At 49.6% G+C, this 12,500-nt stretch overlaps 1 protein-coding gene across 1 annotated transcript in view; it reads left to right on the forward strand.

The window, feature by feature from the left end:
* LOC138372685 (protein gooseberry-neuro-like) overlaps positions 1-12,500 on the forward strand; it is a gene marked incomplete at its 5' end in the record, with an annotated part of 89,992 nt that overhangs the window by 59,995 nt on the left and 17,497 nt on the right. The gene's annotated exons all lie outside the window — the stretch shown is intronic.

The raw sequence follows: 12,500 nt of genomic DNA on the forward strand, positions 1-12,500 counted from the left end.
GACCTGCATGCTGCAGCAAGTACTGAGCCACAGTGACAGTACCTGGTGACCTGCATGCTGCAGCAAGTACTGAGCCACAGTGACAGTACTTGGTGACCTCCATGCTGCAGCAAGTACTGAGCCACAGTGACAGTACCTGGTGACCTGCATGCTGCAGCAAGTACTGAGCCACAGTGACAGTACCTGGTGACCTGCATGCTGCAGCAAGTACTGAGCCACAGTGACAGTACCTGGTGACCTCCATGCTGCAGCAAGTACTGAGCCACAGTGACAGTACCTGGTGACCTGCATGCTGCAGCAAGTACTGAGCCACAGTGACAGTACCTGGTGACCTGCATGCGGCAGCAAGTACTGAGCCACAGTGACAGTACCTGGTGACCTGCATGCTGCAGCAAGTACTGAGCCACAGGGGCAGTACCTGGTGACCTGCATGCTGCAGCAAGTACTGAGCCACAGTGACAGTACCTGGTGACCTGCATGCTGCAGCAAGTACTGAGCCACAGTGACAGTACCTGGTGACCTGCATGCTGCAGCAAGTACTGAGCCACAGTGACAGTACCTGGTGACCTGCATGCTGCAGCAAGTACTGAGCCACAGTGACAGTACCTGGTGACCTGCATGCTGCAGCAAGTACTGAGCCACAGGGACAGTACCTGGTGACCTGCATGCTGCAGCAAGTACTGAGCCACAGTGACAGTACCTGGTGACCTGCATGCTGCAGCAAGTACTGAGCCACAGTGACAGTACCTGGTGACCTGCATGCTGCAGCAAGTACTGAGCCACAGTGACAGTACCTGGTGACCTCCATGCTGCAGCAAGTACTGAGCCACAGGGGCAGTACCTGGTGACCTGCATGCTGCCACAATTCAAGAAACAAAATGTTTTATCAATAATAATTGAAAAGCAACTTGATAATGGTGCAGGTCCAACCGAACTGCTGTCACTTTATCTATTTTCATATTGGTGGGATGGATACCTTGAGGTTACCTTGAGGTGATTTCAAGGTTTAGCGACTCTGTGGCCCGGTAATTGACCAGGCCTCCTTGTTGCTGGACTGGTCAACCAGGCTGTTGGACGCGGCTGCTTGCAGCATGACGTATGAGTCACAGCCTGGTTGATCAGGTATCCTTTGAAGGTGCTTGTCGAGTTCTCTCCTGAACACTGTGAGGGGTCGGCCAGTTATGTCCCTTATGTGTAGTGGAAGCGTGTTGAACAGTCTCGGGCCTCTGATGTTGATAGTTCTCTCTTGAACACTGTGAGGGGTCGGCCAGTTATGTCCCTTATGTGTAGTGGAAGCGTGTTGAACAGTCTCGGGCCTCTGATGTTGATAGTTCTCTCTTGAACACTGTGAGGGGTCGGCCAGTTATGTACCTTATGTGTAGTGGAAGCGTGTTGAACAGTCTCGGGCCTCTGATGTTGATAGTTCTCTCTTGAACACTGTGAGGGGTCGGCCAGTTATGTCCCTTATGTGTAGTGGAAGCGTGTTGAACAGTCTCGGGCCTCTGATGTTGATAGTTCTCTCTTGAACACTGTGAGGGGTCGGCCAGTTATGTCCCTTATGTGTAGTGGAAGCGTGTTGAACAGTCTCGGGCCTCTGATGTTGATAGTTCTCTCTTGAACACTGTGAGGGGTCGGCCAGTTATGTCCCTTATGTGTAGTGGAAGCGTGTTGAACAGTCTCGGGCCTCTGATGTTGATAGTTCTCTCTTGAACACTGTGAGGGGTCGGCCAGTTATGTCCCTTATGTGTAGTGGAAGCGTGTTGAACAGTCTCGGGCCTCTGATGTTGATAGAGTTCTCTCACAGAGTACCTGTTGCACCTCTGCTTTTTAATGGTGGTATGCTGCACATCCTGCCATGTCTTCTGCTCTCATGTGATGAGACCAGTATTTCTGTGTGCAGGTTTGGGACCAGCCCCTCTAGTATTTTCCACGTGTAAATTATTATGTATCTCTCCCGCCTGCGCTCAAGAGAATACATATTTAGGCTCTTTAGTCGGTCCCAGTAGTTTAGAAGTTTTACTGAGTGGATTCTAGCAGTAAAGGATCTCTGCCCGCTCTCCAGGTCAGCAATCTCTCCAGCTTTGAAAGGGGCTGTCATTGTGCAGCAGTACTCCACTCTAGAGAGCACTAGCGTCTTGAAAACTATCATGGATGTGTACAAGTGTTCCATGAATCAATAACCCTATTCCCAAACCAGTATTTACTAAATTTTTTCCTACCCTGAATATAAACTTCAAGATAGGAAAAATTTTCTATCCAATTTATATCCATTGTTTCACGTTCTATTTTGGAACGTTATTTTAATCTCCTTCGTTATACTCAGTCATCCACTAGTCCTCTTTAATCTTGGAATATAAATTGATACCTTTTTTATAATGTAAGTAGTTTTTTTAAATCTCTTCACAAGGGATGCTTCTAATTCCTGGGATTCCTAATTCCTAATTCCGAATTTAGGACGAATTTGCAACGTCCTAATTCCTAATTCCTTCTCGTTTCAACTTATATCCCTACAAAGATCAGTTCAGAGAAAAAGGGCATTTGCCCTTTTTCTCTGTACTGATCTTTGTAGGGATATAAATACCGCTGTGGTACTTGGTGGTTGTTAGAGCTCATATGTGTAGTTCTCATCCCAGAGAAATATGTAGGAAGGTGAGTGATATGTAAATAGAAATGAGAGACTGTGTTTGGAACCATCGTAAGCATGCATGTATGCATTTTTTCTGAAATTTTCAGTGTAGTGTGGAACTGAAGTTTGGTGTTATAGCCCATGACAGGAATTGTTTCTGTTTATATACTTTCAGATTATATATTCCAATAACTATATGACTTGCCGATGTGCCCTTAATAATGTAAAGTTAGTTTCATCAGCTTTGTGTAATTTTATTAGTGTGTGTCTCCGGATTATGACCTTAAATTATAGGAACTTAAGTTTTTGTAACTGAATGTCCGTTTAAGTGTGTGCTCACCTAGTTGTGCTTGCGGGGGTTGAGCTTCGGCTCTTTGTGAGCCAAAGGGAATCTTCTGTATTCACCTAGTTGTGTTTGCGGGGGTTGAGCTTTGCTCTTTCTGCCTGCCTCTCAACTGTCAATCAACTGTTTACTAACTACTTTTTTCCCACACACCACATACACATACACACACCAGGAAGCAGCCCGTGACAGCTGACTAACTCCCAGGTACCTATTTACTGCTAGGTAACAAGGGCATTCAGGGTGAAAGAAACTTTGCCCATTTGTTTCTGCCTCGTGCGGGAATCGAACCCGTGCCACAGAATTACGAGTCCTGCACGCTATCCACCAGGCTACGAGGCCCCTTCAGTGTGTACTCACCTAGTTGTACTCGCCTAGTTGTGCTTGCGGGGGTTGAGCTCTGGTTCTTTGGTCCCGCCTCTCAACCGTCAATCAACAGGTGTACAGGTTCGTGAGCCTATTGGGCTCTATCATATCTACACTTGAAACTGTGTATGGAGTCAGCCTCCACCACTTCACTTCCAAATGCATTCCATTTGTCAACCACTCCGACACTAAAAATATTCTTTCTAATATCTCTGTGGCTCATTTGGGCACTAAGTTTCCACCTGTGTCCCCTAGTGCGTGTGCCCCTTATGTTAAATAACCTGTCTTTATCTACGCTGTCGATTCCCATGAGAATCTTGAATGTGGTGATCATGTCCCCCTAACTCTTCTGCCTTCCAACGAAGTGAGGTTTAATTCCCGCAGTCTCTCATCGTAGCTCATACCTATCAGCTCGGGTACTAGTCTGGTGGCAAACCTTTGAACCTTTTCCAGTTTAGTCTTATGCTTGACTACATATGGACACCATGCTGGAGCCGCATACTCCAGGATTGGTCTGATATATGTCGTATATAATGGTCTGAAAGATCCCTTACTCAAGTTTCTAAATGCCGTTCTTATGTTAGCCAACCTGGCATATGCCGCTGATGTTATCTTCTTGATATGAGCTTCAGGAAACAGGTCTGGCGTGATATCAACTCCCAGGTCTTTCTCTCTCTGTGACTCCTGAAGTATTTCGTCTCCCAAATGATACCTTGTATCTGGTCTTCTTGAAGCCTCAAGCTGTCCCCCTCTGTCTTAATCCTTCTCATAATTTTGGCGTCGTCAGCAAACATTGAGAGGAATGAGTCTATACCCTCTGGGAGATCATTTACGTATATCAGAAACAGGATAGGTCCGAGTACAGAGCCCTGTGGGGACTCCACTGGTGACTTCACGCCATTCTGAGGTCTCACCCCTCACTGTAACTCTCTGCTTCCTATTGCTCAGGTACTCCCTTATCCACTGGAGCGCCCTACCAGTTACTCTGCCTGTTTCTCCAGCTTATGTATCAGATTTAATGGGGTACTATGGCTTTCCGACAGTCTAAAAAATGCAGTCCGCCCATCCTTCTCTTTCTTGCTTAATCTGTGTCACCTGATCGTAGAATTCTATCAAGCCTGTAAGGCAAGATTTACCCTCCCTGAACCCATGTTGATGGGTTGTCACGAAGTCTCTTCTCTTTCGTGTGTGTGTGTGTGTGTGTGTGTGTGTGTGTGTGTGTGTGTGTGTGTGTGTGTGTGTGTGTGTGTGTGTGTGTGTGTGTGTGTGTGTGTTTTTATTGTTGACACTGAGCAGGGAAGTGCCAGCACCATTGACTAGCGACGTCAGCAGGGGTAAGGTGTGGGGTGGGAGGACGTCAGGGGGGGGGGGTGGAGGACGTCAGGGGTAAGGTGTGGGGTGGTGGACGTCAGGGGGGGGGTGGAGGACGTCAGGGGTAAGGTGTGGAGTGGTGGACGTCAGGGGTAAGGTGTGGGGTGGAGGACGTCAGGGGTAAGGTGTGGGGTGGAGGACGTCAGGGGTAAGGTGTGGGGTGGGTGGACGTCAGGGGTAAGGTGTGGGGTGGGTGAACGTCAGGGGTAAGGTGCGGGGTGGTGGACGTCAGGGGTAAGGTGTGGGGTGGTGGACGTCAGGGGTAAGGTGCGGGGTGGGAGGACGTCAGGAGTAAGGTGTGGGGTGGGTGGACGTCAGGGGTAAGGTGTGGGGTGGAGGACGTCAGGGGTAAGGTGTGGGGTGGGTGGACGTCAGGGGTAAGGTGTGGGGTGGGTGGACGTCAGGGGTAAGGTGTGGGGTGGGAGGACGTCAGGGGTAAGGTGTGGGGTGGAGGACGTCAGGGGTAAGGTGTGGGGTGGGTGGACGTCAGGGGTAAGGTGTGGGGTGGGAGGACGTCAGGGGTAAGGTGTGGGGTGGGAGGACGTCAGGGGGGGTGGTGGAGGCGGCGTGTGGTCTGGGTGATGGATGACATGCTGACAGCCGGGCGGAACAATACCATGAGTTGTGAGGCAACGCGAGGCGCCCTCACACCCATGCTCCTCACACTGCTGGGAACAGGAGCCAGCTGAGGTGGTAACGCAGGAGCCACCTGAGGTGGTAACGCAGGAGCCAGCTGAGGTGGTAACGCGGGAGCCACCTGAGGTGGTAACGCAGGAGCCAGCTGAGGTGGTAACGCAGGAGCCAGCTGAGGTGGTAACGCAGGAGCCAGCTGAGGTGGTAACGCGGGAGCCACCTGAGGTGGTAACGCAGGAGCCAGCTGAGGTGGTAACGCGGGAGCCACCTGAGGTGGTAACGCAGGAGCCAGCTGAGGTGGTAACGCAGGAGCCAGCTGAGGTGGTAACGCAGGAGCCAGCTGAGGTGGTAACGCGGGAGCCACCTGAGGTGGTAACGCAGGAGCCAGCTGAGGTGGTAACGCAGGAGCCAGCTGAGGTGGTAACGCGGGAGCCACCTGAGGTGGTAACGCAGGAGCCAGCTGAGGTGGTAACGCAGGAGCCACCTGAGGTGGTAACGCAGGAGCCAGCTGAGGTGGTAACGCAGGAGCCAGCTGAGGTGGTAACGCAGGAGCCAGCTGAGGTGGTAACGCAGGAGCCAGCTGAGGTGGTAACGCAGGAGCCACCTGAGGTGGTAACGCAGGAGCCAGCTGAGGTGGTAACGCAGGAGCCAGCTGAGGTGGTAACGCAGGAGCCAGCTGAGGTGGTAACGCAGGAGCCAGCTGAGGTGGTAACGCGGGAGCCACCTGAGGTGGTAACGCAGGAGCCAGCTGAGGTGGTAACGCAGGAGCCAGCTGAGGTGGTAACGCGGGAGCCAGCTGAGGTGGTAACGCAGGAGCCAGCTGAGGTGGTAACGCGGGAGCCACCTGAGGTGGTAACGCAGGAGCCAGCTGAGGTGGTAACGCAGGAGCCAGCTGAGGTGGTAACGCAGGAGCCAGCTGAGGTGGTAACGCAGGAGCCAGCTGAGGTGGTAACGCAGGAGCCAGCTGAGGTGGTAACGCAGGAGCCAGCTGAGGTGGTAACGCAGGAGCCACCTGAGGTGGTAACGCAGGAGCCAGCTGAGGTGGTAACGCAGGAGCCAGCTGAGGTGGTAACGCAGGAGCCAGCTGAGGTGGTAACGCAGGAGCCAGCTGAGGTGGTAACGCGGGAGCCACCTGAGGTGGTAACGCAGGAGCCAGCTGAGGTGGTAACGCGGGAGCCACCTGAGGTGGTAACGCAGGAGCCAGCTGAGGTGGTAACGCAGGAGCCAGCTGAGGTGGTAACGCAGGAGCCAGCTGAGGTGGTAACGCAGGAGCCAGCTGAGGTGGTAACGCAGGAGCCAGCTGAGGTGGTAACGCAGGAGCCAGCTGAGGTGGTAACGCAGGAGCCACCTGAGGTGGTAACGCAGGAGCCAGCTGAGGTGGTAACGCAGGAGCCAGCTGAGGTGGTAACGCGGGAGCCAGCTGAGGTGGTAACGCAGGAGCCAGCTGAGGTGGTAACGCAGGAGCCAGCTGAGGTGGTAACGCAGGAGCCAGCTGAGGTGGTAACGCAGGAGCCAGCTGAGGTGGTAACGCAGGAGCCAGCTGAGGTGGTAACGCAGGAGCCAGCTGAGGTGGTAACGCGGGAGCCAGCTGAGGTGGTAACGCAGGAGCCACCTGAGGTGGTAACGCAGGAGCCAGCTGAGGCGCACCAGGACCAACGTCAGATCAAATTCAATGAGCGAAGGAAGCACTTGGAGATGAGAAGCCGCTGTGGCCAAAGGTTGTTGAATATATCGATGGTTTCCTGGAGTCCTGGGGTTCCGGTCCTGGGGTCCCTGGGGGTCCTGGGGTTCCGGTCCTGGGGTCCCGGTCCTGGGGTCCCGGTCCTAGGGTCCCGGTCCTGGGGTCCCGGTCCTGGGGTCCCGGTCCTGGGGTCCCTGGGGGTACTGGGGTCCCGGTCCTGGGGTCCCGGTCCTGGTGTCCCTGGGGGTACTGGGATCCCGGTCCTGGGGTCCCGGTCCTAGGGTCCCGGTCCTGGGGTCCCGGTCCTGGGGTCCCGGTCCTGGTGTCCCTGGGGGTACTGGGGTCCCGGTCCTGGGGTCCCGGTCCTGGGGTCCCGGTCCTAGGGTCCCGGTCCTAGGGTCCCGGTCCTGGGGTCTCGGTCCTGGTGTCCCTGGGGGTCCTGGGGTCCCTGGAGGTACTGGGGTCCCTGGGGGTCCTGGGGTCCTGGGGTCCCGGTACTGGGGTCCCTAGGGGGACTGGGGTCCCTGGGGGTCCTGGGGTCCCTGGGGGTAGCGGGGTCCCTGGGGGTACTGGGGTCCCTGGGGGTCCTGGGGTCCCGGTCCTGGGGTCCCTGGGGGTCCTGGAATCCCTGGGGGTCCTGGGGTCCCGGTATTCTGCCGTCGGGTGGAAGCGGCAGGAGGAGAGTGCAGTTAACAGGATTGTAGTTACAACAGAATGAAACCAATGTTATGTTTCTGCAAAAATAGGAACGAGAACGAGTTACTGGATTTGGGAGCCTGCTGGGGCCTTGAGGGAGGGTCCCTTCTGGCTATGAGGGCAAGGAACAGGAGGTGGAGGACTAGAGATAAAAGGAAGCAGGTGAAGGAACTATGATCAAGATGTTGGGGGCGAGTGAGGAGAGCAGCAGCATCAACAGCAGCAGCCGCAGCATCAACAGCAGCAGCAGCAGCAGCAGCAACAGCAGCAGCAGCAGCAGTTGGTACCACTGTGGAGAGCGGAGGAGACAGCCTGGAGTGCGCCATTACCAACCACTAGGGAGTCGCACCGCCATCTATTGTTATAAATGATCCTCCAGGCGGGGCAATACTCTGCTAATCACCACCCACTCGTTAAGCTGACGAGCCGAAGCTTCCCGGCCCATCGGGCGCCTTTACGGATGAGGAGACGCGGCGCTCGGTCAACCGGAGTGCCCAAACGACTCGTTTTGTTGTGGGTGAGTGGCGCTGGTCTGGACGTGCGGCTCATACTGACACGCTCATTCTGCACCAATTGCAACTAATGTATTGCAAAATAATTTATGCAGCGCTCATTTGTTACCCCCGCGCGCATGTGGTTAGTGGTAGGATAGTTGAAGAAGAAGGGAGGGGTAGTAGGACGTGGCTGCGACGCATGAATAGTGGACAAGTTTGAGATGGGATAGTTGAGAGGAGTGGTAGAAATGGGCGGGAGGTGGTGATTGACGATTAAGAATGAGGGTAAGAGTCAGGTAAGAATTAAGACCCAGGACAAGTATTTTGGGATGGGACGGGAGGAAGGAATGGTGACCAACCACTTGGACGGTCGGGGATTGAACGCCGGCCCGCATAAAGCGAGACCGTCGCTCTACCATCCACCTCAAGTGGGTGGACATTGAGAATAGGAAGAAACAGGAAGAAACATTCTCATCACACGAAACTGTAGAGTGGTAGTTGACCTGTGTGGGGTCAACTAGCCCATGTTCATCAGTAACCACACAAACACCACACACTTAAATGTCTGTCCGACGCTTGACACACACTTCCCGTCCCACATGCTCCCAGACAGCAGGGTCCCCAGAGCCACAGATCCTCTAGTTCCTAACCAGTGTTTACCCAAGTATTCTCTAATTCATGTCCAGTTCATAAGCCTCGTTTCCTGCTCCGTATTGTTTTTTTAACTTGTGTTCCCCATAGATGTTCACCCCTTGCTTATTGCTGCTTCATTTTATCCAGTCATATTTTTCATACATGTCCCATCTTCGTAGAAGGGAGGGTGGAGGGCAGAGGAAGGGAAAACATTTGCTTATAGAGTACATAGGGAGCTCTGAGAAAGAAGGGAGGTTGTGTTAAGAAAGAAGAACTTGACGTTAAGGGAACATAATATTGTTTGGAAAACTATAGGGATGCTCTCGAACGTAGGTTCGAACCCTCGTCACGGCCCTTGTGGATTTTTTCATAATATTATTATAAATGTATAAACAAGCACCGGGAGCCGGTGGCTGAGCGGACAGAACACTGGACGCGTGATCCTGTGGTCCCGGGTTCGATCCCGGGCGCCGGCGAGAAACAATGGGCAGAGTTTCTTTCACCCTGATGTACCTGTTACCTAGCAGTAAATAGGTACCTGGGAGCTAGTCAGCTGTCACGGGCTGCTTCCTGGGGGTGGAGGCCTGGAAGAGGACCGGGCCGCGGGGACACTAAGCCCCGAAAATATCTCAAGATAACCTCAAGAAGCAAATATTGCGTCAGCTAGAAAAATGATAGGTTGGATTAAGAGAACCTTCAAATCCAGGGATCCCGTCACAATGGTTGAACAATTACAAGTCACTTGTGTTGTCCCGTCTTGAGTACTGCTCAGTACTCACTTCCCCCTTCAGAGCAGGAGAGATTGCTGAAATAGAGGGAATACAGAGAACATATACGGCAAACATAGACGAGATATCGCACCGAAATTATTGAGATCGTCTCAAAGCTCGCCAAATGTACTCACTAGAAAGGAGACGAGAGAGATACCAAATAATATACACGTGGAAAATACTGGAGGACCAGGTACCAAATCTACAAGTAAAATAACAAGGTACTGGAGTGAACGATATGGAAGAAAATGCAGAATAGAACCAATGAAGAGCAGAGGTGCCATAGGCACAATCAGAGAACACTGTATAAACATCAGAGGTCCACGGTACCTGGTTGATACCTGGTTGATGGGGTTCTGGGAGTTCTTCTACTCCCCAAACCCGGCTCGAGGCCAGGCTTCAAATGTTAGAGTTTGGTCCACCAGGCTGTTGCTTGGAGCGGCCCGCAAGCCCACATATCCACCACAGCCCGATTGGTCCGGCACTCCTTGGAGGAAAGAATCTAGTTTCCTCTTGAAGTTGTTGTTGTTGTTCCGTCAATATTTCTGATACTCGCTGGTAGGACGTTGAACAACCGCGGACCTCTGATGTTTTTACAGTGTTCTCTGATTGTGCCTATGGCACCTCTGCTCTTCACTGGTTCTATTCTGCATTTTCTTCCATATCGTTCACTCCAGTACGTTGTTATTTTACTGTGTAGATTTGGGACCTGTCCCTCCAGTATCTTCCAGGTGTATATTATTTGGTATCTCTCTCGTCTTCTTTCTAGTGAGTACATTTGGAGGGTTTTGAGATGATCCCAATAATTTAGGTGCTTTATCGCGTCTATGTTATAGTAGAAAACTAGATAGTTTTAACTAGATAGTTAACTAGTTAAAACTAGTTAACTAGTTTTAACTAGTTAACTAGTTAACTAGTTAACTAGTTTAACTAGTTAACTAGTTAACTAGATAGAAAACTAGATAGAAAACTAGATAGTTTTCTACCGGCTGGTCCAAGTGGTTGTGGTTATATGCAAGTGGCTGTTGTTATATATAAGTGGTTGTGGTTATATACAAGTGGCTGTGGTTATATCCAAGTGGCTGTGGTTATATACAAGTGGCTGTGGTTATATACAAGTGGTTGTGGTTATATACAAGTGGTTGTGGTTATATCCAAGTGGTTGTGGTTATATCCAAGTGGCTGTGGTTATATACAAGTGGTTGTGGTTATATACAAGTGGTTGTGGTTATATACAAGTGGTTGTGGTTATATACAAGTGGTTGTGGTTATATCCAAGTGGCTGTGGTTATATACAAGTGGTTGTGGTTATATACAAGTGGTTGTGGTTATATACAAGTGGTTGTGGTTATATACAAGTGGTTGTGGTTATATACAAGTGGCTGTGGTTATATACAAGTGGCTGTGGTTATATACAAGTGGCTGTGGTTATATCCAAGTGGTTGTGGTTATATCCAAGTGGTTGTGGTTATATACAAGTGGCTGTGGTTATATACAAGTGGCTGTGGTTATATACAAGTGGCTGTGGTTATATACAAGTGGCTGTGGTTATATACAAGTGGTTGTGGTTATATACAAGTGGTTGTGGTTATATACAAGTGGCTGTGGTTATATACAAGTGGTTGTGGTTATATACAAGTGGTACATTTGTATAGTACAAGAACGAGTACAATAACGTCCTGAACTCCATCAGTTTTCTTTGTTATTATTATTAATACATTTGGGTACGTCTGCATTTATGCTGCTACTCTATATTATATGGAGGTGAGTACAGAGTGTGTCAAGAACTAGCTACGTGATGCTACACGTCCCCGTCGTACATGATGGCTTACAGGACCATGCGATCAATAGCCTGCAGCTACTCTATATTATATGGAGGTGAGTACAGAGTGTGTCAAGAACTAGCTACGTGATGCTACACGTCCCCGTCGTACATGATGGCTTACGGGACCATGCGATCAATAGCCTGCACTGGCAACTTTTAGGAGAGATGTGAGGAAAACCGTCCAGGTCCTGAACTCTACGGCTTTCCCACTCCAACTTTTACTTAACCTTCCACTGTATCGGCTTTAAATGTGCATTGAATTTTGTAAATTTTATTTGTATAATTTCACGACCTAATGCAGACACAAAACGTCCGATCACAATTTAAGGAAATAATAAAAACAACAGTATTAATAAATATAAATTAATATAAAATTAAAATAATAATTGTAATTATAAATTATAAATATTTTTAAAAATTTAATTGACTGATAATAATAACACAAATTAGCACTGTTAATTTATTAGATTTATTATTATAAAGAACAGTTAGTTTAGTTCGTTTATTATGTATTCAATACCTATCTTGTGGGCGGTAGTGGAAAGGGTTACAGAGGCACATAATGCGTTCTGGAACTGAACCCCATAGTTCGTGTAGTAACAATATTTTGAAGCTAGTGACACAATTCTTAATGTTATATATACATGTACTAAATGTTCAAGAGATGTGTAAAAAGAACAGCAACCTCTTTTTTGTATGAAATCATAGTGCAAATAAGTTATGAAATTCAGTCGTTGTGCTTCAGAACAGTTTGTATCATTAATGTAAACAATTGAACTTGGACGCATACAGAGCTCTTGTTTAAATTGTTAGTTATTTGAAGATTAGAAAATACAAGAGTTTATATATGAATAGCAAAAGAGACAAAGAGTTTGAGGAAGAATAGCAAAAGAGACAAAGAGTTTGAGGAAGAATAGCAAAAGAGACAAAGAGTTTGGGGAAGAATAACAAAAGAGACACAATTTATAGTTTATAAAATAGTAAACAAACTGAGAAATGTGTTGACAGAAATTTGTTTGGTACTGAGAAAATAAAAGAGACAAACAGTTTATAGAAAACAAA

The sequence above is a fragment of the Procambarus clarkii genome, chromosome 39 (genome assembly GCF_040958095.1).
Source record: "Procambarus clarkii isolate CNS0578487 chromosome 39, FALCON_Pclarkii_2.0, whole genome shotgun sequence".
In the NCBI taxonomy this organism is placed as follows: domain Eukaryota; kingdom Metazoa; phylum Arthropoda; class Malacostraca; order Decapoda; family Cambaridae; genus Procambarus; species Procambarus clarkii.